At 42.6% G+C, this 23,913-nt stretch overlaps 1 protein-coding gene across 2 annotated transcripts in view; it reads left to right on the top strand.

The window, feature by feature from the left end:
• P2RY6 (pyrimidinergic receptor P2Y6) overlaps positions 1 to 23,913 on the top strand; it is a 351,083-nt gene that overhangs the window by 239,904 nt on the left and 87,266 nt on the right. For both annotated transcript variants that reach the window (XM_086933849.1, XM_086933848.1), the window contains one exon: positions 2,504 to 2,598. The gene's annotated coding sequence lies outside the window, so the exon portion shown is untranslated. The remainder of the gene's footprint in view (positions 1 to 2,503; positions 2,599 to 23,913) is intronic.

Below are 23,913 nucleotides of genomic sequence, written 5' to 3'. Positions count from 1 at the left end.
AACTATGTTTTTGTAAACGATATTTATTGCAATTATATTATTGTTATCGATATTACTTACCTGTCTGTCGATATTCTGGTCAAACTATATTTTTGTTGTCGATATTTCTTCTTGTCGATATTTCTGCGGAGATATTTATGTAGCTCGATATTTTGCCGTCGATATTCCCGCTCTACACCATATTTAAAGGTATCTTGTGTGGATATCCTGTAAGCCTGCCATGGATTGACCAAAGTTGGAAAACCATGGCCTAGAGTACCAAATGCAAATTAATTAATTTTACACAAAGAGACATTCTTCACAAAAACTCAGTTCAGGCATCTCAGGATTTTTAGCTCCCTCCTTTGATGCTTTGGCCAATTAAACAAGTGAAGATGTCCCATCCACTTGCTCTTCCCCATTGGTCCACAGTATGATCTCTGCTTTGCTCTTTTGATATAGTTCTTTCAAGTCTGCTTGTTCTTAATGATCAAGGACCCCTGTCAGCTTGGAGCTGTGGACATACAGACAAACAAGGTCACCCCACCTCATTCCATTACGCTCTATATAACTTCAGTGCCTTCATTGTACTGTTAGAAAAAAATATAAGGAGGCCCCCTATTGGTAATTGTCTGCGTCCAGGGGTAAATTAGTGTAAAAATACGGGGTGTCCCACTCTTACAGGCCTGAAAACCTATTTTGCAGTGGTAATACTATATGTACCTCTATGTATTGTAAGATCTAAAAAGACCCAGGGTAAACTATTCTCGTGATGTGTAGGAAGAGAAAAGGACAAAAGGCAACAAACATCTGATATGTAGCTAGTGCACAAAAATGAATATGTATAGCAGAGATTCTCACAATTGTGACAATGTCTGTTATTAATATTCAGTGACAGTAAAATAAACTTATACAGATACATTTTAGTAAAAAAGTGTACAAAGTGTACAAATTTTATTGTTATTTCATACAGTCTAAATCATTTGATGATACTAAACACAAAGATAAAAACAACCTGAAGAAGATGCTATATAAAGAAAAACCAAAACGCTGCGGCGACTAAACTAGTGATTCTTGTTTTATGTATTATGTTTTTAATTTTGATGAATTGTACAATAATATGTTGAATGATTACCCTTATGGTTGTTTTTATCGTTGTGTTTAGTATCATCAAATGATTTAGACTGTATGTAATAACAATAAAATGTGTACACTTTTTTACTAAAATGTATCTGTATAAGTTTATTTTACTGTCACTGAGTATTAATAACAGACATTGTCACAATTGTGAGTATCTCTGCTATACATATTCATTTTTGTGCACCAGCTACATATCAGATGTTTGTTGCCTTTTGTCCTTTTCTCTTCCTAAACATCACGAGAATAGTTTACCCTGGGTCTTTTTAGATCTTACAATACATAGAGGTACAGATAGTATTACCACTGCAAAATAGGTTTTCAGGCCTGTAAGAGTGGGGCACCCCGTATTTTTACATTCAATGTACTGTTGTCATTAAAAACTAAGGGCCTAGTCACAAGTACCGGCTGTTGCCTTCGAGGGCGTGTATTTTGGAGGTAGAGGGAGAACCGTGCTCGAAAACCAGGCAGAATCTTCTAAGGCAGCAGCATCTTCCAATGACTTCTCAAATCTGATGCTATCGCGGTAGCTGGAGCTTTAGGGAGGGTTATAGGAAAGAAGCCAAGCTAGTCTCTAGTTGCTGGTTTCTGGGTGGAATTAATGCAGGTAGAAGCCTCCTTCTGGTGTGTGTTCATGGTCTGAAAGAGTCTGTGTGTGAAGCTGCCCAATAATGAACATATTTCACAAAGAAACTACCACTGAGCAACTTCTGGACAAAATGTGCCTCAACAAGGTAAGGCACTGAGACAAACAGACAGAGGCCATGGAGACAGCTTAGTGGACTGTGGTGTATGAGCCTCGAGGTATGGTCCATACCCCTAAGCTTGAGCTGCTCCCTATTTCTTGACCTAAGCCCAAAGTATGAACCCAAGCGCTGAGGCACAGCTGTGTAAGTCTGAGCCAGGACCAGGAGCTCCAGTTTATAAGCAGTTTTATAAAATGTATGGTCATCGCATTTTGATGTCCTACAGAATGCTAACTATCCGAAGATGCAGATGTCGACTGGCTAGGATAACCCCACCTCTGATTAACACACCTTTTACATTCTCTCTTACGTGGGAAGGACTAGGAAACGTAGTATAATTGAATTATTTTGCACATTTATGATGCTTTATATATTTGACCAGTGTTAATTAACTGCAAATAAAGAGCTATTCACTCATCCATTCTTATGGTAATGGAGTGTTTGCTAAATTATCTCCCAACACTCCCTGTTGTACTCACTTGAAAAACAGGGAATGGGTCCTCTTTGGAGCAGGTAAGATTGAGTAATGTGTCAAGATTTATAAATAGCCATTGTGCCTGTCCATCTAATGGTGGCCTGTAATATCTTGCTACAGACAACTTACATGATATATTCACTCATATTGTATCTCTTCTCTTTAGTTCACAGGAATTTCCTCGAGGATCATGGTCATTTCGAGACACTGCCTAAAATGGCATGGGCCGGGGAGCGCTGTGAGATCCAGTCTCGAGTAAAGGTACTAGATTCTATCTGTATATTGTAGAGTTGGTAGTGGATTTGGCCATAATAGATTTGCTGACTACAGGGAAAGAATTGTTTTGGTAGAAAAAATATATATACGCTCTGTAGGGTGTAACACCGAAGTTTATTAAAAGATGAAATATGTTCTCACGTATGTTGATGTTTAAGCAACAAACCAAAAACCTTGTCCAGAGTTGGTCAATATATACAAGATATTACAAATATTTAAAGGACTGGGGATTTAATGTGTGAAGGAACACTAAAAGAGCTTGATATCCTTTTTTTTTTGTTTTTTTTAAAATTCAATTTTTATTGCAGAATCAGAAATGTACAATCATGTATGCAATCTTGCCCGCCTCCGCTTATCGCCTTCCCCCTATAGTTACTATAACATCACACAGCCATTCAGCCCACATCCCGGAGATAGGGCGGCGAGAGCTACTGATCCGGAAGTAAGCCAGGTGATAAGACTGTGATGCTAACATTTACTCGACATCAGTACATGCGGGCTTGTTTAATGGATCTGCTTTTTCTAGTCCTACCCCACCCCAAACCCCAACCAACAGCTTGCCCCCCCCAGTTAGCAGTGAGGAATAATGAACAAGGCCAGTGCCCTTGCTCTACCCAAGGAAGCTTAACAAATAAACCCAACATTCTACCACAATCTTTCTGTCCACACATACAGTAATCATCCTCACGCCTCCCTCAGGGCCCCCTCAACCCCCCACCCTCCACCCACTCCCTGAACTATCAATGGTGTGAGCCAACTGCAGGAGTATAGTCTGTCACTCAGGAGCTGAGGGAACAACACTCACGCAATCATGCGTCACCTGGAACCCACTGTCGGCCGCACTCTCCTTGGTCCCCTTCCTGTGACAGGTACTCAGTCAGCGTTTGCACCAAACCCTCCCATGCCCGTGCCACCTCCAATCCTCTCTCATCTGCAGTGCAAAGAGCTTGATATCCTATGCATTTATTTATTAAAATGGAAAAAGAGGTGGCAGATATACATGTATATATTCACTGAAAAAACTAGAGGTTCAAGTGATGTTACAGTTAGGTGAAAACTTCAGTGACAACGTAATGGTTTAAACTTTTAAAAAAACACTGAAATTGACCAGTTATAGCTTCCTCCAGTAACTACAACTCGTGCCCTGAGGTAACTATAGCTCACGCCCCCACCATGCACAGCCTTGTCATTCATGATGTCATAACAGATGTTGCAGTGGTGTTAATAATGATGTCATTGAGCATGTCATAAGTGATCTAATGTGTGGGGTAATGAACAATGCATGACGAGGACACGAGTTACTATTACCTTAAGGTACTACGGCGCACATGCTTCATTTTTGCCAAATTCTGCACTGGCTAAATATGGCTGACCTCCAGCAAAGAGTCACTTTGAGTTCAGTGTTTTATCCGGTGCACCCTGCTATTTGGCGCTTGGAGCCACAACACCTGATCAGCGTTCAGAAGAGCGCTTCAGGCTCCTAGGCAGAGAGTTGGGAGTGCTGATGGTCCAATGTCTATTCCATCCAATGAGAAGTAAAGTTTGTGTCTGAGATAGAATGTTGGCCAACAGGAATGTGCAATCCAAGCTAGGAAAGGCACCATTGGCACACATGAGTCTGGAACTGGTTTCCAGATAAAAAGAGATGTACTAAGTAGGGGTTTCTAGCTCTGGTGTGTATCCGTTTCTGGGTTTATCAGCCTCCAGTCATTAGCCCCATGCTGTGCAGCAGCTGTTAGGATGCGCAGGGCACAGATTCTAAACTTCCCTTGCCAGTGACATTCAAAAGCTATTCATTCTGAACTAGAACACATGATGGAAAAGCACGATTTCCCTAATTATGATATATGTTACGTACTTAGAAGACTGCCATGAATCCCAATTTTCACGCTTAAATTGTGTGTTCTTAGGCAAATCTTGTCTTACGGTTTCCACCAGCATCTCCACTGGTGATCTTGGGCGAAACAATCCCACTGAAAACCATTGTGTCCTTTTCTAGCAATACTTTGAGGCCTTGCAAACGTGTTAAACGCTGGGAGTGCCCACTATCTAAAACCAAGCCCCCCCCCCCCCCGCGCCCCCCCCCCCCCCCCCCCCCCCCCCCCGGGGAGCTGTGCTTGTGTGGCTGCCGGAGTCTCACCATCTGCGGCATCATTTGCAGATATTAGCTCAGAGATCCAGAACTAGTAAAATATTTGCGCACTAAGTACACACTCTGCAGAAGATAGCTAGTCAACAAAGCTGCTGATTGCGGCAATCAGGCACTTGACGAGGTGGCATTGATTGCCAGGCAGTGTGAGCATCCACATTTGATGTTTTGAGGGAAGGAAGCATGAAGAAAAGCTATAAATAATGCAAAGTAATTCAAGCAGGGCTAAAAGTAGGATTACGCTTTGCTTCCTTATTTGCATAAATCCAAGTTCATATCACAGACACTTTTCACTGCAGCAGTTTATTTAACATGGGACTTTGATTTTAGAAGAAAGACTCTCAAGCAAATGACACCTCTATCTAAGATCCTAATTGCATAACAAATAATGATATGAAATCTTTACAGGCCCTGATGTGAAGACAGGATTCACCGAAATGGAAGATATGTTTTAAAATGTGTGTGTTGCACAAGGTACATTAGGTGCATCTGTAATTGCAAACAGTCTGTATGTCTATTCTTGTTTCTGGTAAGTGCACCGGTGCATACGGGTAACACAATGGTTTTAGAAGTAGCGTGCTACTCGCGGAAAAAGCGTTTCAACACCCCATCAAGGGTAGCAAGCGCTATATAAATGCAAACATTTTCCTTCTTCTACCCTCCACTATCCTTCTCAATCCAAATAACCAACGTACATATCACCCACTCAAATGACTTTCATATTTTAATATACTAATACACCACTAATCCTTTATTAGTTCCGAAGTAACGTGCTACTCACCAAAAAAAAGCACTTCAATACCCCATCAGGCGTAACAAGCGCTTTATAAATGCAAACCTTTTCCCTCTTCTATCCCTCCACTACCCTTCTCAATCCAAGTAACTGAATAACATATCCCCCACTCAAACCACTTTCATATTTCACTACAATAATTCACCACTAATCCTTTATGGGTTCCGAAGTAGCGTGCTACTCACCTAAAAAAGCACTTCAATACCCATCAGGGTTAGCAAGCGCTATATAAATGCAAACCATTTTCCTCTTCTATCCCTCCACTATCCTTCTCAATCCAAGTAACTGAATAACATATCCCCCACTCAAACCACTTTCATATTTCACTATAATAATTCACCACTAATCCTTTATGGGTTCCGGAGTAGCGTGCTACTCGCCGAAAAAGCGCTTAGACGCTTCGTCAGGGGTAGTATGCGCTATATAAATGCAAATACTGTACAATACTCTGGGAGCTGTAGAATCCAGTGTAGGGCGGATTGCATCATCTTCTCTTCTGTCCTGCAGCCAATGGACGCAGCTGGGAAGGCACGTTTGTTTTTGTGCTTATCAAACAATAACATTGAGCTCAAAGCCTTGCCTGTGATTGGTCGAGCCCAAGCATCAGAGAACAGAGTCGATTCCGAGCACACAGTTGAGTGTGTAATGCTGTGTGAGGATGGAGCCATGGGTGAGAGGACATGGCAAGGACTGGGCAGTAAGAAGGGAGGGGCGTGGCATGAGGGTTGTGGAGTGTGAAAGGGGGGAGTAGGGAAGAAGACTAGGATGTAAGGAAGTAAGAATGATAACTTTAAATTAAATGGCGCCTCACTAAAACCAGTTAGGATGGAGCTAATAAAAATAATGTGGTTATCCTCACAGCCAGGATGTACCTTATACATTCAGTTTGGACCCTTTTCCTGGCCCTATCTCCCTTCTTCTTCATTTTCCTCTCCCATTTTAGGTCTCAATCTTGACAGATTTCACTTTCTGGGATGATAGTGATCCTTAAATTTGAAAAGTGCATCAGCTATAAACAAGAAGTAGCAGAGAGAGAGTGGGCTTTGGGTCAGCCTTCTTCAGCCATTGGCTCTCGTGATTTTCATTGTTTTCCATTGGCTGGGTGGGCTGTCCTTCAAGCCTATGGTATTTTGATTAGTACGTTTCCCAATTACTTTTCCTTTTAGATGATAGCAATTCAAATCAATAAGCAGTCTTCACTCCCCATGTGCCCTGACTTCCTTTCCTCTCACTTGCTAGCATCCCGATCCCTGCCCTCACCCCCATCACAGCTGTCATGGCTGCCACTACCCTCGCCCCATTGATCACAAGTTCGCTTTCACCCTTCTTCCATTTTTTAAAAAAAATACTGATGTGTTAAATCAAATTAAGAAATTGGTATTTAAAAAAAAAAAAACCAGATTGTATTGCTGCCTTTCCTCCCGAAGCACAAGCCGCCACTTTGCAGAGCACCAGTGAAAGATGGCGCACGCTGCTTTACATATCTGCCGGCAACCTTCTGCGTTGCCCTTGAAGAATAATATAAAAATGCCATTTTGACAAGAAAATCTGTTCAATAATTGCATTTCTTATCGGACCATTATTTGTATTTGCTTGCGAGAAAACAGACAGGCTATCTTAACTGACCAAGCACCCGCAGGGGATTGGGGGTGGTGTCCTCGAAAACACGGAAGGAAATGTGTCCCTACAGAGATTAGACAGGCACCAAATAAATCAGCATAGTCAATTAAATAAGTCTCAAGAAGGCTCAAGACCAGTAAAAGTTAGAAACCGTGACGATTTATTTAAATATTTAAAGTGAAGTACAGTAAGAAAAAAACAATACTTATTCAAAATGCCTGATAAATTAATATAGTCAATTAGCATAAGGCTACATCAAAATGTGCTAAAGAGTCCAACATCAAATCAGGTCTCTGAATAAAATATTCTAGGTCCTAAGGAAGAGACAGCGTGATAAGGGTTTTCTCTAAAAATCAGGGCTAACAAGACATACAGCCAGATTCATCAAACTAAAATCGTCTCGCAAAGGGCCAGATTTTGAGAATCTGGCCCTTTGCAAGCGCTATTTTTGCATTTGGGATTCATCATCCCAATTGCAAAAATCGCAATTCTAGAAATCGCTAAATTGCGATTAATTGCATTTAAGGAATCTCAATTTGAGATTCCTTAAATGCAATTCATGAACCATTTTTAAATTGCGAATTCACAATCTCGGACCTCTATTTACAGCGAAGTCTAACTACGTGGTAAATAGCAAAAACTTTGAAAAATGCACGAAAGTGCATTTTTCAAAGTTTCATATTGCGCACCCACATGCCCTAAGGGCATGTGGGTGCGCAACATATGTGCACACATCAATTTCAGGGGTGCAACAGGGTATCCTTTGGACACCCCTGCACCCTTGAAATCGCAATCTCAATTTGCAAATGGCTAATTGTGATTAGCAAATTGAGATGGTCTTCCCATTCATTCCTATGGGCCTCTAGGCCCATAGGAATAAATGGGGGGATATTCCTTAATTGCGACTCGCAATTTGCGAGTCGCAATTAAGGAATTATTAGAAATCGCTATTTTTTAAGTGATTTCTTGATGAATATCATTTTGCTATTCCTTAATAGCGATTTTTCGTTATTAAGGAATCGCAAAATGTGTTCTTGATGAATCTGGGGGTTAGTTCACCTCACTAATGGAGCCTTAAATAAAATAGACTGTGAAAATTGCAGTGTTGGCATAAAATTAGATTATTACACAGGATAACAAAGCAGAATACAGATTGTATTGTAGAATCATCTAACAACCCCCCTTGACCTAGTATCTTCAGAAAAGACAGTACAAATCTAGTTACACTCTAAACAATAGCAGACTCATATAATGACTAGCTTTTAGTGACATTGGCATGAAGAACCTTGAATTGTTACAAACGTATGGAAAATTCCTCTGGAGTTCTTTGAGAACAGTAGGTCAATACAGAGCCTTAGACTAGCGCGCATATTTCTACCTGCAACGAGAGGAGAAATTAACAACCACATTGTGACTGCATTGAGATTGAGGATGGAGGTTGGGACTAGTTCAGTCGAGCACAGGAAAATTCATTTTTATAAACTGCAGGGTTTTCATTCTATGCACAAAGTGTTTGTGATGTTAGGTACATATTTTTTAATATTCAGAAATATCTTCCGCAATAGCCAGTGCCACTTTGCATATTACATTTACACAAAGCAAGAGGACTGCGAGGAGCCAGCCGCGGTCCGTGCAGGTAACAGCGGTGGGGCCGTGTAAGGGGAGATTCCACAGGACGATGCAGAGGGAAAATTAATTATTTATTTAATTTTCCCTCTGCATCGTTCCTCGATATCCCCCGTACACGGCCCTACCACTGTTACCTGCACAAACCGCGCCTGGCCAGTTACCGAGGCATCGAACCCAAAAGATTGGGACTAAGTGATGGGCAGTGAGCGGTAGCCTCCAGGGGTTCAGAACCCAGAGTACAAGGTGAGCACACCTCTCAACACACACTGCTCCTCACCCTTAACTCCAGACGTTGATTGTAGAGAACATGCAGTGAACGTTAGGGCCAGAGAGTTTATATGAGGCTTAACCTGTACCCCAAGACCCTGCTTCCAACCCATTCGATAAATCTCTAATCTGCAAATACAGTAGTAACAATCATCTTACCTTGTAAATTGATACTTGTATAGCGCACTACTCACCCGCAAGGGTCTCAAGACGCTTGTACGAATACCGCTATGGAACCCATCCTGGCTATCCCTGTGAGGCGTCCACTCCTGGGCACCCCCAAGGTAAAGGCCATGCATCCTTAGCAATGTGGGGGCCGTTGTGGAGATTAACCCTTTCGATGCTAATGACGAGCTCAGCTCGTCATGATGCACGGTTGAGCTGTGCTGATGACAAGCTGAGCTCGTCATGAGCAATGGGAAAGTGGGGGCCTGCAGCACAGGAGGGGAAAACACGTTGCAGCCAAGGTGTTAAGCAAGCTATTGCCAAGAGTTGCAGAGTGGGATTCCATGATAGGCACTGAGGCAAGAATTATCAGGTCCGTGGAATTTTTAGCCCAAGATCCGCCGAGGCGGGGAATTGAACCCTGGTCCCGGACTAGACCTCTGCATCAGGGTCTGCCGCTCTAATCATTGAGCCACACTTCTCCATCTGACCTGTTGCCATGAACCGGTAGGATTTTCAGCCACTTGTTCATTGGTGGAAATAGGGCCAGTGAGTGTACACTTGTGGAGTTCCATGGGTGATGGTTCCGGGGTTACTATAGAGAAATTGGGGACATTCCTTTTTTAACCTGTGGAAATATCACCTTGCACAATGGGCGCATAGCCCCATAGTAACGTATCAAAAAGGCAATACTTGTCAACTTGCTCGAAATGGTAACCTTCGACTAACCTTTCGCTATCATATTCAACATTAAGTGTATAACTTCATCATCCATTCTCCATCACTCTTCCTCACTCCCTCTCGTTCAAACCCTGACTCCAGAAACTCTTACCATGCCTGGGGGTATCCCCTCCACCTGGTTTGCACCAACAGCTGTACAACCAACGCCTCATGCCCCAATCTGCCACAATTCCTCTGGTTTTATTGCTTGTTTTGGAGGGAGAAACAGTTTGTAGTGGGAGGGTTGCAAGTAAGTTCACACTTGCAACAGGGTGCAAGTTATAGGTTTATACTTATGAAGTTATTACAATTCAGGATGTAGGGAATAGGTACACTGATAGACAGTTGCATTGGGGGACGTGTTGGGGGGGCCTAGGGGTGTGGGGGAGGCCATAGGGTAAGTGATTTGATGTATATTAAGTAATATAGTTTTGTACAGTGGTTTGCCTATGGTTATATACAGATTGTGATGTGCACCTGTTTCAATAAAGTGGCCTTTTTCACACAACAAGTTGTCAGTGATCTGTGCTGCGCCCTCTCACCCAAAGCACTCAAGACAGATACCCACTGCTTGCCACAGTCCTGTTGCGGGAGTGGGAAGTCAGCTATGCTTCAGGAGCTGGGATTGTGCCAGCTCTTGGTATCTGCGGGTGGTTGAAACCATTCTATCGCCTTCATGCCAGTAAATTGTTTAATTCCCCTGAAGACCATGAGCACATCCAATTACCGTGCACTGATATCTATCAAGTCTCATTAACCGGGGATAGGGAGCCATCGGTGAAGCCGCACAGGCCCCAGGTACCGCAGTAACATTGCGGTTGATTAGAGGTCATATTTACGGTAAACACTCCTGATTCCAGCCTGCAAGGGCTGGGTGGAGGGATGGTTCACAAGATACACACGGTTTCCTGATTCACATTGCCTATCGATCAAGAATAAATGCAAACCAGAGAGTACTGATTGCTTAGAATATGAGCTACTTTCTAAAGACACCATGAGACGTCGGCACTGTGTAAGTCCAGGGCAGCATCATAGCTTAATTTCAAATGAAAGCCTTATCTCCTCACATGTTTTTGGCCATTTTGCATTTAAATATACACACAAACTCATTTATACCCTGGATAGTAGAATAAATGCTGCCCAATATAGCATGTTATTTCAAACAAGTGCACTTATGCAGGCCCATTCACACTTGTATTACTGCAGTGACAGGTCAAATCATATGTTCCTACCACTGTACAAGTTGTTGTGCTCAGGTTCTGGTTACACACATCAGTATATGACTGTCACACATGACCAGTTGTTCATTTGTAAAATAATAAGTGCTGGGCTTTTGTCAGGAGTCAGCTTGCACTAGCCCATTTCTCCTGTTAGCACCGCCTAAAACAGAACCAACTACTAACCATGCAAGTGGGGAGAGGATGTGACATATTGGTCAGAGCTGCAGACTTCAGAGCTTGGGAACCAGGTTCGAGTCTCGGAATTGGCTCTACATCCTGTGATTCTGGGCAAATCAGTTCATCTCCCTATAAATTAGTGTGTCCTTAACTGGTGCTCATGAAAAGGGACAGTGTTGATGATTAAGTGCCAGTGCTGAGCACCGGAAACCACTAGCTCGAATTAAGCATTGCACATGACAAACAGCTTTACTCACGCATCACCAGGGAAACTGCTCCCAACTTTGGCGAGGTAAACATTTCTAACATAGCATACTCTTAATTCTAACCCAATTGAGGCTTCCCCTGCCTCACTCCTGATTTGGAAAAGGGAACTAGGTGGGGCTGCAGCCTGACCTGAAAATGGACGGACCACACGCCATCATCTTCTTGTTACACATGTGATTGGTTACACTCATCTCTTACTTCCTACCTACATTTCTGCAACTTTTAGTGCATCAGTGATGTCTCAAAAAAGGGCTTAAAGTACTGGAAACAGAACGGAGTAAAAATGATTCCACCTTTAGGAAAAAGTTCAGAGATACCATTAAGTTGTATCATAGAACCATTAGAAAATGATGTGCCTGGGAGGGTATCCTGGCGCTGAGCAGGTATGAGTCTAGTCACACCTAGCGCCATGCGGGACTACTCAAAATGCCAGTTCTTTAGCTTCCTACGTATTTTAAGAAGTGAGGAGAAGGCTCTTATGTGTAGCAGTAGGTTGTTTCATGCTTTAGGAGTGATGTAGAAGGCTCGACTGCCGGAGGCCATTTTACTTAATCTACGGCTGCTTCCATGTCAGGCGTCTGTACGCCTCTGGAGGTGGTTGGCGACCCAGTGCATTTTCCTGATAGTGAACCACCTAGCAGGTTCCCTGAATGCCAGAGTGGCAGAACGGAACAGACAGCTTCTGGCAGATCGCGGGTAGTGTCTCCATCCTGAGGTGGTACAGAGCGTCTTCCAACGGTGGTCAGAACACAGGCTAGATCTTTTCAGCACCATTAGGAACACTCAGGGCCTGATTTAGCTCTCGATGGATGGGTTACTCCATCACAACACTGATATCCTGTCCACCGAAATAAAAATTCCATTATATCCTATGGGATTTATATTTTGGCGGACTGGATATTTGTCACCATCGCGATGGAGTAACCCGCCTGTCCAGCTCTAAATCAAGCCCTCAGTGTCAAAAGTTTCACGCGTTGAATTTTCCGCAAGAACAGTTATTAAAAGATGATTTATAGCTGGAATGCAGCTCAGGACTCCTGTACATCCTCCAATCCCTTCCCCACCAGTCCGAAGTTCTAAAAAAGATCGGGAACGACCAGGCCCAAGTACTTGCTAGTGGTTTTGGATTGGGCCAGGAGTCTGTGGTACCTGGACCTTCTCGGCATGAGCATTTGTCCGCCTTTCTCAACAACACGCCATTGTACTCCACCCGAATTGACATTAGCATTCATGGAAACTGAGCAGCAGCATTTGACTGTCTTTGATCTGCTGCCCAAAGTGGTGGATATCATCCTTACGGCTAGGCATCCTTTCATGAAATCCATTTATGCTGGGAGCTGGGACAAATTTGTGACTTGGTGAGGCATTCACAAAACAGATCAGTTACAAGCAAAGCTTTTGGATGTCCTTTTGCTTGTTTCGTCTCTGACCCAACAATGCCATCCAATGGGCAATATCAAAGATTATTTGTTGACCCTTTCTGCCTTTCTATGTTTGTTAGTCCAACAACCCTTGTTTAAATCCATTGTTGTGATGAGAGTCATAACTCCCCTCCACATTGGGCAAATGATTACTCAAACAGAATTATTTGCTTACCGTCACTCCACAAAAGAGGAGAGGCTCCATCAGTTAGAACCGAAAAGGGTTTTGAGCTTCAACATTGATCGTACCAAGGACCATTGAGTGAATGTTCAGCTTTTTGTGGCTTTCACTGGGGCAAAGAAAGGGAAGACAGTGCGAAAGAGGACGTTTTAGAGTTGGATAGTTCTCTGCACAAAGATGTGCTCTGCACTGGCCAAGAAGCAGCCTCTGAAAGGACTGAGAGCCCATTTTACTAAATTAACGCTTGCTATAACTGCATTGCAATATGGAGTGACTGTCCTCGACATCTGCCAGGCTGCGGCATGGGCGTAAGTGCATACTTTCATGAAGCAATACTGCCTTGACAGTCAGCTCTGACTGGAAACGAACTTCTCACGCGTGGTCTGCAAGAATTTTTCTGGCTGTTTCCTAAGCAGCTTCCTGAGTGGTTTTCGGAGGGTGGCCTGATTAGAGATAAACCAGTCACGGTAGTTGACAATCTCTGGGAAACTGTGAACGTCTGATGCATTCTGGGGTGGTTCATCATTCTTGATGTCCCTAACTTTGTGTGGGTCACCTCAGGTTCAGTCTGATAAGACGTGGCCTTCTAACAGAGGTGTTGCGTCTTTCCTTTTGGATGGGGAGCCTTGTTTCCACACATGTCCTCACTTTGACAATTTGTTTGGCCTACTGAGTGATGACCATAAGGTGCATTCAAAAGGGGGACCCATGTACTATTTCAATTATTCCTGCCTTTTGCATCTTTTTTGCTCCTATTCCACCTTACACTTGATGGAATGGAATAAGGCAGTGTCATGGGGCCACAGGCTGAATGGTACTTTTCTGTGTGCCAGTTTTTTCTTTCGAGTTTCCCCTGTTTTTGACAATTTTGAGTCTACTATCATGCATTGGGTTATGTTGATGGCAAAGTTTATCAGCCGGATGTCTTCAGAAGTGATGTAACCAATGAATGTGTCTGCTCCTCTGTCCATTAGGTACATACTACAGGTCACCCATCCTTGTTTTTGTTAGCTGTTGCTAGAGTTGTTGAACCTGGCTGGTGGCCATGGCCTTTACCACTGCAACTGTGCCAATGACAGTGGTGAAAGGAAACTCTGAATAGTTACTTCCCATTATGGATGACCCAGCCATCTCCTTTCCTCTTTCTGTACAACTTATACATCAAGCACCTCTTCATCTAGCCTATGCTAAGGGATTGGGGTGTGCCTCAACTTTGTGTCTAACCGTCCAAACCAATGTCCCCGTGCATCAGCGCAGAGGTGGTTCCAGGCTTCCCCAGGGCAGCTAAATTAGGCAGAGTGAGTGATCTAGCCTCAAATTTTAGGTTTGGCGTTAGCCAAGACTTTTTGATTTTACCAAAGGTATTTATATCTAATACGCTTATAGAGGCTTTCAGCAAGCTCTCTTTTTCCATTGGTCTGTTGTCACATCGTTCGCCCATCCACTATAGCAAGCAGCATGGGCCAATGGGCCAGCCCACTTCAGTAATTGGCTAAATTCACTGAGTGACGTCATTCTGATCTTTCACTAGGAACACATCCACACACAAATTAGTTCCCTTCAGTGCCAGAGACTACAACTGCAATGACTGCTTTTTCAAGTCAAATTATTTTTGGGGTATTAATAACAAGGCCCAGCAGCTTCCCCAACAAAAATGTTCTGTGCTGTCCTATTTATGATATATGGCCCCACCTCAGTGGCCACAATGATGTGTTCATCTTAATGTGGACCTTGCCTCTTGCGGGGATCGCTGCTCTATGTGAGTGGGGCTCCTCGTGAAGACCACCTCAGTGTGAAAGGTCTGTGATAATTGTGACCTACAGCCAAAGGCCTGAAATGACCTCTAGTTTCATGCCTGGCTCCATTACAAGTTACAAATGTAGCTTGAAAGGGCAGCCCCGTGCAGTCATATATATCTGCACTCCCTCTTCCAAATCTGAGAGCGCACATGTGCACCAGTTCCATGTAGCAGGCATGTGAGGCATCTGGGCCTACTCTGTGCATGAGAAGCACTTCATCATCTGCGTTTACTTGTGCAAAGTGTGCATTGAGCGCTTCACCTAATGCTTGATATTTATGCTCTTCACTCATGTTACACAGCATCCTCACCTACATGAGTAGGGGTATCCTCACCTGCATAGTGCAATAGGAGTGATGTTTTTTACTAACCCATCCATGTCCTTTGTTGCTGCAAACATTAGGTGCAGTTTCCTCCATGGTCTATTTGAGGAGAAGATCATTTCTGACATGAACAGTGACAATGCAGGTGGGTTGTGTCTAGTTTTTAGGAATCATCAGGAGACAGGACCTCTATGTTGCATGACAAAATTATCAAAGACATGTATTGATCTAACCACTACATTGCGTTTTAAATCTGGTGTAATTGAACTTAGAGTTAAAATAGTAAACATATACCTACCCTATGTAAAGGTAGGTGCTTTAGATTATGCGTTATTTTTGCAGGTTAATATTGTCGGCCTCGACATAGCGAAATACAAACTTTTGCCAGACATTGTTGCCTTGTGGAAAGGCACTGAGGATACCAAAAGGGATTGCTGAACTGTTCCTATGGAGGGATAGGGAAAATTTACCTGGCGTGACCAAGGGTATTAGAATGACACCCTGGGGCATCCAGTATGTTGGATGTAGTTGCCTCACACACCCAGAAGGGTGTCATGCTTCATCATCGGCGGTTGCTCCTCGTCGGGGAGGCGGTGCAACCTCCGACGGGCTCACCTCAAAGAGGGGCTCTTTGGCGGAGATCTTTTTATCCAACAGCCTTATGGTGAAGTGGGGGTGTGTGGGCAGGATGGTGTATTGTTGTGGTAGGGTTATTAAAATGTAGCAAGGGGTACCGGAATTCACTTTATTCTGGGGGTCCCCTGGCTGCAATTAAAACGTGGGGCTAGCTCGCTAGGTGTCAACAGGTTAGGTCGAGTGACCCTAGAGGAGACTAGAAGTGAACGTGGTCGACATGTTTCTCGCAATGGGTAAATCACCCGCGATTCTTCAGGACCTTACAAAAGTGAGAAAAACAACATCATGCTAGTGTCATGTGTGTGGTGTATGTTACCTCTGTGGATTCTCCTATGCCTATACATAGAGAAAAGATAAGGAAACAATGGTTAATACGAATATGCAGTAAACCAATACAAGTCACATCATTGCCAGGGCATGTGAAAATTGTGGCATGCTGGTGGTACTGTGAACTATTGAGCACAACCACTACATGCCTTGTGTATTGAGCGTGCAACGTGCAGAGTGAGGAGCACACGCAATAACTGAATCTGTGAGGAGGACTATGGTGGGAGAGGGTGATGGCTAAAAACAATGGTTAAAATGCAGCAGTCTTAGCGTGATGACCTGCCCATAGAGTGTCCAATAATGAGCAGGTCTAATGTAAAAGGCACCAGTAAAAACAACCTGTGGCTGGATACACAATCAAACTCACACTGTGACCTGTCAAGCGTTGAGGAGGTAAAGCTCTCGTTCCCTACTCACCTATTGGTCAAAACACTAATAGCCACATGAGGGATCGGCGGGGCAGAACATCAAGGATGAGCCCATAGGGTGTGGCTAGAGTAGGAGCATAAAAACGCGCCTCTGGGTTATTAAATGCAGGCAAAGTAAAGTAATGCTCAAGGAACGGGGGTCTAGCCTCCCTTCTCCCGCTCTGCGCTGTTGCACTCACCTCTAATCTCATGTGTCCGCGTGGGGAGACCTACCCATATCCGCCGAGCTCGAGTAGATGAGTGAGCTCGGCGGTCAGGGTTATTTAAACAAACAAGCAGACCGGCGTGCAGAGACGCGTCGCCGCCCACTGTACCAGGTCACGTGTTAGGGGCCGATACTGTGGCGGCCATCTTAAGATGGTGAGGAAGTGCGTGATCGCTACTTACTTGGGTTTGTAGTGCCCGGTTTTTACTCGGAAGGGCCTTAATTGGCAGGATCTATGGGAGCAAAGGGGTCCCGTGTTTGTCACACATTGTGCCTTTCGAGTTTCTACTTATATATCAAAGGTGCCGCCTGGCCTGATGTATGTCTAAATTACGGCGGCCATGATGTGAGGGGCTCAAAGCCTAGCCTGTGCAGGCTGAAGCATGAGTATGCAGGTCAAGTGGCTGTATAGGGGTCCTGTATTCAGGTTGACCATAGTGTAACTATGGTAGGAAACCGATGTCAGCGAGTGGGTCAAGGTCAGAAGGGGTATTAGTAATAACAAGGGTGAGAATGACTGAGTGTTGTATTGGCACACGATGTGGACCTTTGTCAAATGTGAGAACAAGGGTATTGTGGAAAGGCAGCCAGGTGCACTGATCTCAGTGATGGCCCACCCAACCCTCCTCATCACCAGCTATTACATTCTCTCTGCTGGTGAGCAGGCTCAGTGCTGTGAGGGTGGGCAGCGCACAGGGGGCCCGATTCACAAAGGTAAACTTAGACCTGAAGTCTAAGGACGTGATTCACAAAGGTAAACTTAGACCTGAAGTCTAAGGGCACGATTCACAAAGGTAAACTTAGACCTGAATTCCAAGGACTTGATTCACAAAGGTAAACTTAGACATGAAGTCTAAGGATGTGATTCACAAAGGTAAACTTAGACCTGAAGTCTAAGGACGTGATTCAAAAAGGTAAACTTAGACCTGAAGTCCAAGGATGTGATTCACAAAGGATAACTTAGACCTGAAGTCTAAGGGCGTGATTCACAAATGTAAACTTAAACCTGAAGTCTAAGGGCACGATTCACAAAGGTAAACTTAGACCTGAATTCCAAGGATGTGATTCACAAAGGTAAACTTAGACCTGAAGTCTAAGGACGTGATTCACAAAGGTAAACTTAGACCTGAAGTCTAAAGGACTTGATTCACAAAGGTAAACTTAGACCTGAAGTCTAAGGATGTGATTGACAAAGGTAAACTTAGACCTGAAGTCTAAGGATGTGATTCACAAAGGTAAACTCAGACCTGAAGTCTAAGGACGTGATTCACAAAGGTAAACTTAGACCTGAAGTCTAAGGATGTGATTCACAAAGGTAAACTTAAACCTGAAGTCTAAGGGCGTGATTCACAAAGGTAAACTTAAACCTGAAGTCTAAGGGCACGATTCACAAAGGTAAACTTAGACCTGAAGTCCAAGGATGTGATTCACAAAGGTAAACTTAGTCCTGAAGTTTGATTCACAAAGGTAAACTTAAACCTGAAGTCCAAGGATGTGATTCACAAAGGTAAACTTAGACCTGAAGTCCAAGGATGTGATTCACAAAGGTAAACTTAGACCTGAAGTCTAAGGACATGACTCACAAAGGTAAACTTAAACCTGAAGTCTAAGGGCACGATTCACAAAGGTAAACTTAGACCTGAAGTCCAAGGATGTGATTCACAAAGGTAAACTTAGACCTGAAGTCTAAGGATGTGATTCACAAAGGAAACTTAAACCTGAAGACTAAGGGCGTGATTCACAAAGGTAAACTTAAACCTGAAGTCTAAGGGCACGATTCACAAAGGTTAACTTAGACCTGAAGTCTAAGGAGAGATTCACAAAGGTAAACTTAGACCTGAAGTCTAAGGACGTGATTCACAAAGGTAAACTTAGACCTGAAGTCTAAGGATGTGATTCACAAAGGAAACTTAAACCTGAAGACTAAGGGCGTGATTCACAAAGGTAAACTTAAACCTGAAGTCTAAGGGCACGATTCACAAAGGTAAACTTAGACCTGAAGTCTAAGGAGAGATTCACAAAGGTAAACTTAGACCTGAAGTCCAAGGATGTGATTCACAAAGGTAAACTTAGACCTGAAGTCTAAGGACGTGATTCACAAAGGTAAACTTAGACCTGAAGTCTAAGGGCGTGATTCACAAATGTAAACTTAAACCTGAAGTCTAAGGGCACGATTCACAAAGGTAAACTTAGACCTGAATTCCAAGGATGTGATTCACAAAGGTAAACTTAGACCTGAAGTCTAGGGACGTGATTCACAAAGGTAAACTTAGACCTGAAGTCTAAGGACGTGATTCACAAAGGTAAACTTAGACCTGAAGTCTAAGGATGTGATTGACAAAGGTAAACTTAGACCTGAATTCTAAGGATGTGATTCACAAAGGTAAACTTAGACCTGAAGTCTAAGGACGTGATTCACAAAGGTAAACTTAGACCTGAAGTGTAAGGATGTGATTCACAAAGGTAAACTTAAACCTGAAGTCCAAGGGCGTGATTCACAAAGGTAAACTTAAACCTGAAGTCTAAGGGCACGATTCACAAAGGTAAACTTAGACCTGAAGTCCAAGGATGTGATTCACAAAGGTAAACTTAGACCTGAAGTCTAAGGACGTGATTCACAAAGGTAAACTTAGACCTGAAGTCCAAGGATGTGATTCACAAAGGTAAACTTAGACCTGAAGTGTAAGGATGTGATTCACAAAGGTAAACTTAAACCTGAAGTCCAAGGGCGTGATTCACAAAGGTAAACTTAAACCTGAAGTCTAAGGGCACGATTCACAAAGGTAAACTTAGACCTGAAGTCTAAGGGCGCGATTCACAAAGGTAAACTTAGACCTGAAGTCTAAGGACATGATTCACAAAGGTAAACTTAGACCTAAAGTCTAAGGACATGATTCACAAAGGTAAACTTAGACCTGAAGTCTAAGGGTCCGATTTACAAAGGTAAACTTAAACCTGAAGTCTAAGGACATGATTCACAAAGGTAAACTTAGACCTGAAGTCTAAGGACGTGATTCACAAAGGTAAACTTAGACCTGAAGTCTAAGGATGTGATTCACAAAGGAAACTTAAACCTGAAGACTAAGGGCGTGATTCACAAAGGTAAACTTAAACCTGAAGTCTAAGGGCACGATTCACAAAGGTAAACTTAGACCTGAAGTCTAAGGAGAGATTCACAAAGGTAAACTTAGACCTGAAGTCCAAGGATGTGATTCACAAAGGTAAACTTAGACCTGAAGTCTAAGGACATGATTCACAAAGGTAACCTTAGACCTGAAGTCTAAGGGTCCGATTCACAAAGGTAAACTTAGACCTGAAGTCTAAGGACATGATTCACAAAGGTAAACTTAGACCTGAAGTCTAAGGACGTGATTCACAAAGGTAAACTTAGACCTGAAGTCTAAGGATGTGATTCACAAAGGAAACTTAAACCTGAAGACTAAGGGCGTGATTCACAAAGGTAAACTTAGACCTGAAGTCTAAGGACGTGATTCACAAAGGTAAACTTAGACCTGAAGTCTAAGGACGTGATTCACAAAGGTAAACTTAGACCTGAAGTCTAAGGACGTGATTCACAAAGGTAAACTTAGACCTGAAGTCTAAGGATGTGATTGACAAAGGTAAACTTAGACCTGAATTCTAAGGATGTGATTCACAAAGGTAAACTTAGACCTGAAGTCCAAGGATGTGATTCACAAAGGTAAACTTAGACCTGAAGTCTAAGGACGTGATTCACAAAGGTAAACTTAGACCTGAAGTCTAAGGGCGTGATTCACAAATGTAAACTTAAACCTGAAGTCTAAGGGCACGATTCACAAAGGTAAACTTAGACCTGAATTCCAAGGATGTGATTCACAAAGGTAAACTTAGACCTGAAGTCTAAGGACGTGATTCACAAAGGTAAACTTAGACCTGAAGTCTAAGGACGTGATTCACAAAGGTAAACTTAGACCTGAAGTCTAAGGATGTGATTGACAAAGGTAAACTTAGACCTGAATTCTAAGGATGTGATTCACAAAGGTAAACTTAGACCTGAAGTCTAAGGACGTGATTCACAAAGGTAAACTTAAACCTGAAGTCCAAGGGCGTGATTCACAAAGGTAAACTTAAACCTGAAGTCTAAGGGCACGATTCACAAAGGTAAACTTAGACCTGAAGTCTAAGGACGTGATTCACAAAGGTAAACTTAGACCTGAAGTCCAAGGATGTGATTCACAAAGGTAAACTTAAACCTGAAGTCTAAGGGCACGATTCACAAAGGTAAACTTAGACCTGAAGTCTAAGGGCGCGATTCACAAAGGTAAACTTAGACCTGAAGTCTAAGGACATGATTCACAAAGGTAAACTTAGACCTAAAGTCTAAGGACATGATTCACAAAGGTAAACTTAGACCTGAAGTCTAAGGGTCCGATTTACAAAGGTAAACTTAAACCTGAAGTCTAAGTATGTGATTCACAAAGGTAAACTTAAACCTGAAGTCTAAGGACGTGATTCACAAAGGTAAACTTAGACCTGAAGTCTAAGGGCGTGATTCACAAAGGTAAACTTAAACCTGAAGTCTAAGGGCACGATTCACAAAGGTAAACTTAGACCTGATGTCTAAGGATGTGATTCACAATGGTAAACTTAGCCATGAAGTATAAGGATGTGATTCACAATGTATACTTAGACCTGAAGTCTAAGGGCGCGATTCACAAAGCTAAACTTAGACCTGAAGTCCAAGGAAGTGATTCACAAATGTAACTTAGACCTGAAGTCTAAGGATGTGATTCACAAAGGTAAACTTAGACCTGAAGTCTAAGGATGTGATTCACAATGGAAAACTTAGACCTGAAGTCTAAGGATGTGATTCACAAAGGTAAACCTAGACCTGAAGTCCAAGGATGTGATTCACAAAGGTAAACTTAAACCTGAAGTCTGAGGACGTGATTCACAAAGGTAAACTTAGACCTGAAGTCTAAGGGCGAGATTCACAAAGGTAAACTTAGACACGAAGTCTAAGGATGTGATTCACAAAGGAAACTTAAACCTGAAGACTAAGGGCGTGATTCACAAAGGTAAACTTAAACCTGAAGTCTAAGGGCACGATTCACAAAGGTAAACTTAGACCTGAAGTCTAAGGAGAGATTCACAAAGGTAAACTTAGACCTGAAGTCCAAGGATGTGATTCACAAAGGTAAACTTAGACCTGAAGTCTAAGGACATGATTCACAAAGGTAAACTTAGACCTGAAGTCTAAGGGTCCGATTCACAAAGGTAAACTTAGACCTGAAGTCTAAGGACATGATTCACAAAGGTAAACTTAGACCTGAAGTCTAAGGACGTGATTCACAAAGGTAAACTTAGACCTGAAGTCTAAGGATGTGATTCACAAAGGAAACTTAAACCTGAAGACTAAGGGCGTGATTCACAAAGGTAAACTTAAACCTGAAGTCTAAGGGCACGATTCACAAAGGTAAACTTAGACCTGAAGTCTAAGGAGAGATTCACAAAGGTAAACTTAGACCTGAAGTCCAAGGATGTGATTCACAAAGGTAAACTTAGACCTGAAGTCTAAGGACATGATTCACAAAGGTAAACTTAGACCTGAAGTCTAAGGGCGTGATTCACAAATGTAAACTTAAACCTGAAGTCTAAGGGCATGATTCACAAAGGTAAACTTAGACCTGAATTCCAAGGATGTGATTCACAAAGGTAAACTTAGACCTGAAGTCTAAGGACGTGATTCACAAAGGTAAACTTAGACCTGAAGTCTAAGGACGTGATTCACAAAGGTAAACTTAGACCTGAAGTCTAAGGATGTGATTGACAAAGGTAAACTTAGACCTGAATTCTAAGGATGTGATTCACAAAGGTAAACTTAGACCTGAAGTCTAAGGACGTGATTCACAAAGGTAAACTTAGACCTGAAGTCTAAGGATGTGATTCACAAAGGTAAACTTAAACCTGAAGTCCAAGGGCGTGATTCACAAAGGTAAACTTAAACCTGAAGTCTAAGGGCACGATTCACAAAGGTAAACTTAGACCTGAAGTCCAAGGATGTGATTCACAAAGGTAAACTTAGACCTGAAGTCTAAGGACGTGATTCACAAAGGTAAACTTAGACCTGAAGTCCAAGGATGTGATTCACAAAGGTAAACTTAAACCTGAAGTCTAAGGGCACGATTCACAAAGGTAAACTTAGACCTGAAGTCTAAGGGCGCGATTCACAAAGGTAAACTTAGACCTGAAGTCTAAGGACATGATTCACAAAGGTAAACTTAGACCTAAAGTCTAAGGACATGATTCACAAAGGTAAACTTAGACCTGAAGTCTAATGGTCCGATTTACAAAGGTAAACTTAAACCTGAAGTCTAAGTATGTGATTCACAAAGGTAAACTTAAACCTGAAGTCTAAGGACGTGATTCACAAAGGTAAACTTAGACCTGAAGTCTAAGGGCGTGATTCACAAAGGTAAACTTAAACCTGAAGTCTAAGGGCACGATTCACAAAGGTAAACTTAGACCTGAAGTCTAAGGATGTGATTCACAATGGTAAACTTAGCCATGAAGTATAAGGATGTGATTCACAATGTATACTTAGACCTGAAGTCTAAGGGCGCGATTCACAAAGCTAAACTTAGACCTGAAGTCCAAGGAAGTGATTCACAAATGTAACTTAGACCTGAAGTCTAAGGATGTGATTCACAAAGGTAAACTTAGACCTGAAGTCTAAGGATGTGATTCACAATGGAAAACTTAGACCTGAAGTCTAAGGATGTGATTCACAAAGGTAAACCTAGACCTGAAGTCCAAGGATGTGATTCACAAAGGTAAACTTAAACCTGAAGTCTGAGGACGTGATTCACAAAGGTAAACTTAGACCTGAAGTCTAAGGGCGAGATTCACAAAGGTAAACTTAGACCTGAAGTCTAAGGATATGAGTCACAAAGGTAAACGTAGACCTGAAGTCTAAGGGCACGATTCACAAAGGT

The sequence above is a fragment of the Lissotriton vulgaris genome, chromosome 8, assembly GCF_964263255.1.
Source record: "Lissotriton vulgaris chromosome 8, aLisVul1.2, whole genome shotgun sequence".
In the NCBI taxonomy this organism is placed as follows: Eukaryota; Metazoa; Chordata; class Amphibia; order Caudata; family Salamandridae; genus Lissotriton; species Lissotriton vulgaris.
This window is presented reverse-complemented; position numbering and strand designations above follow the sequence as displayed.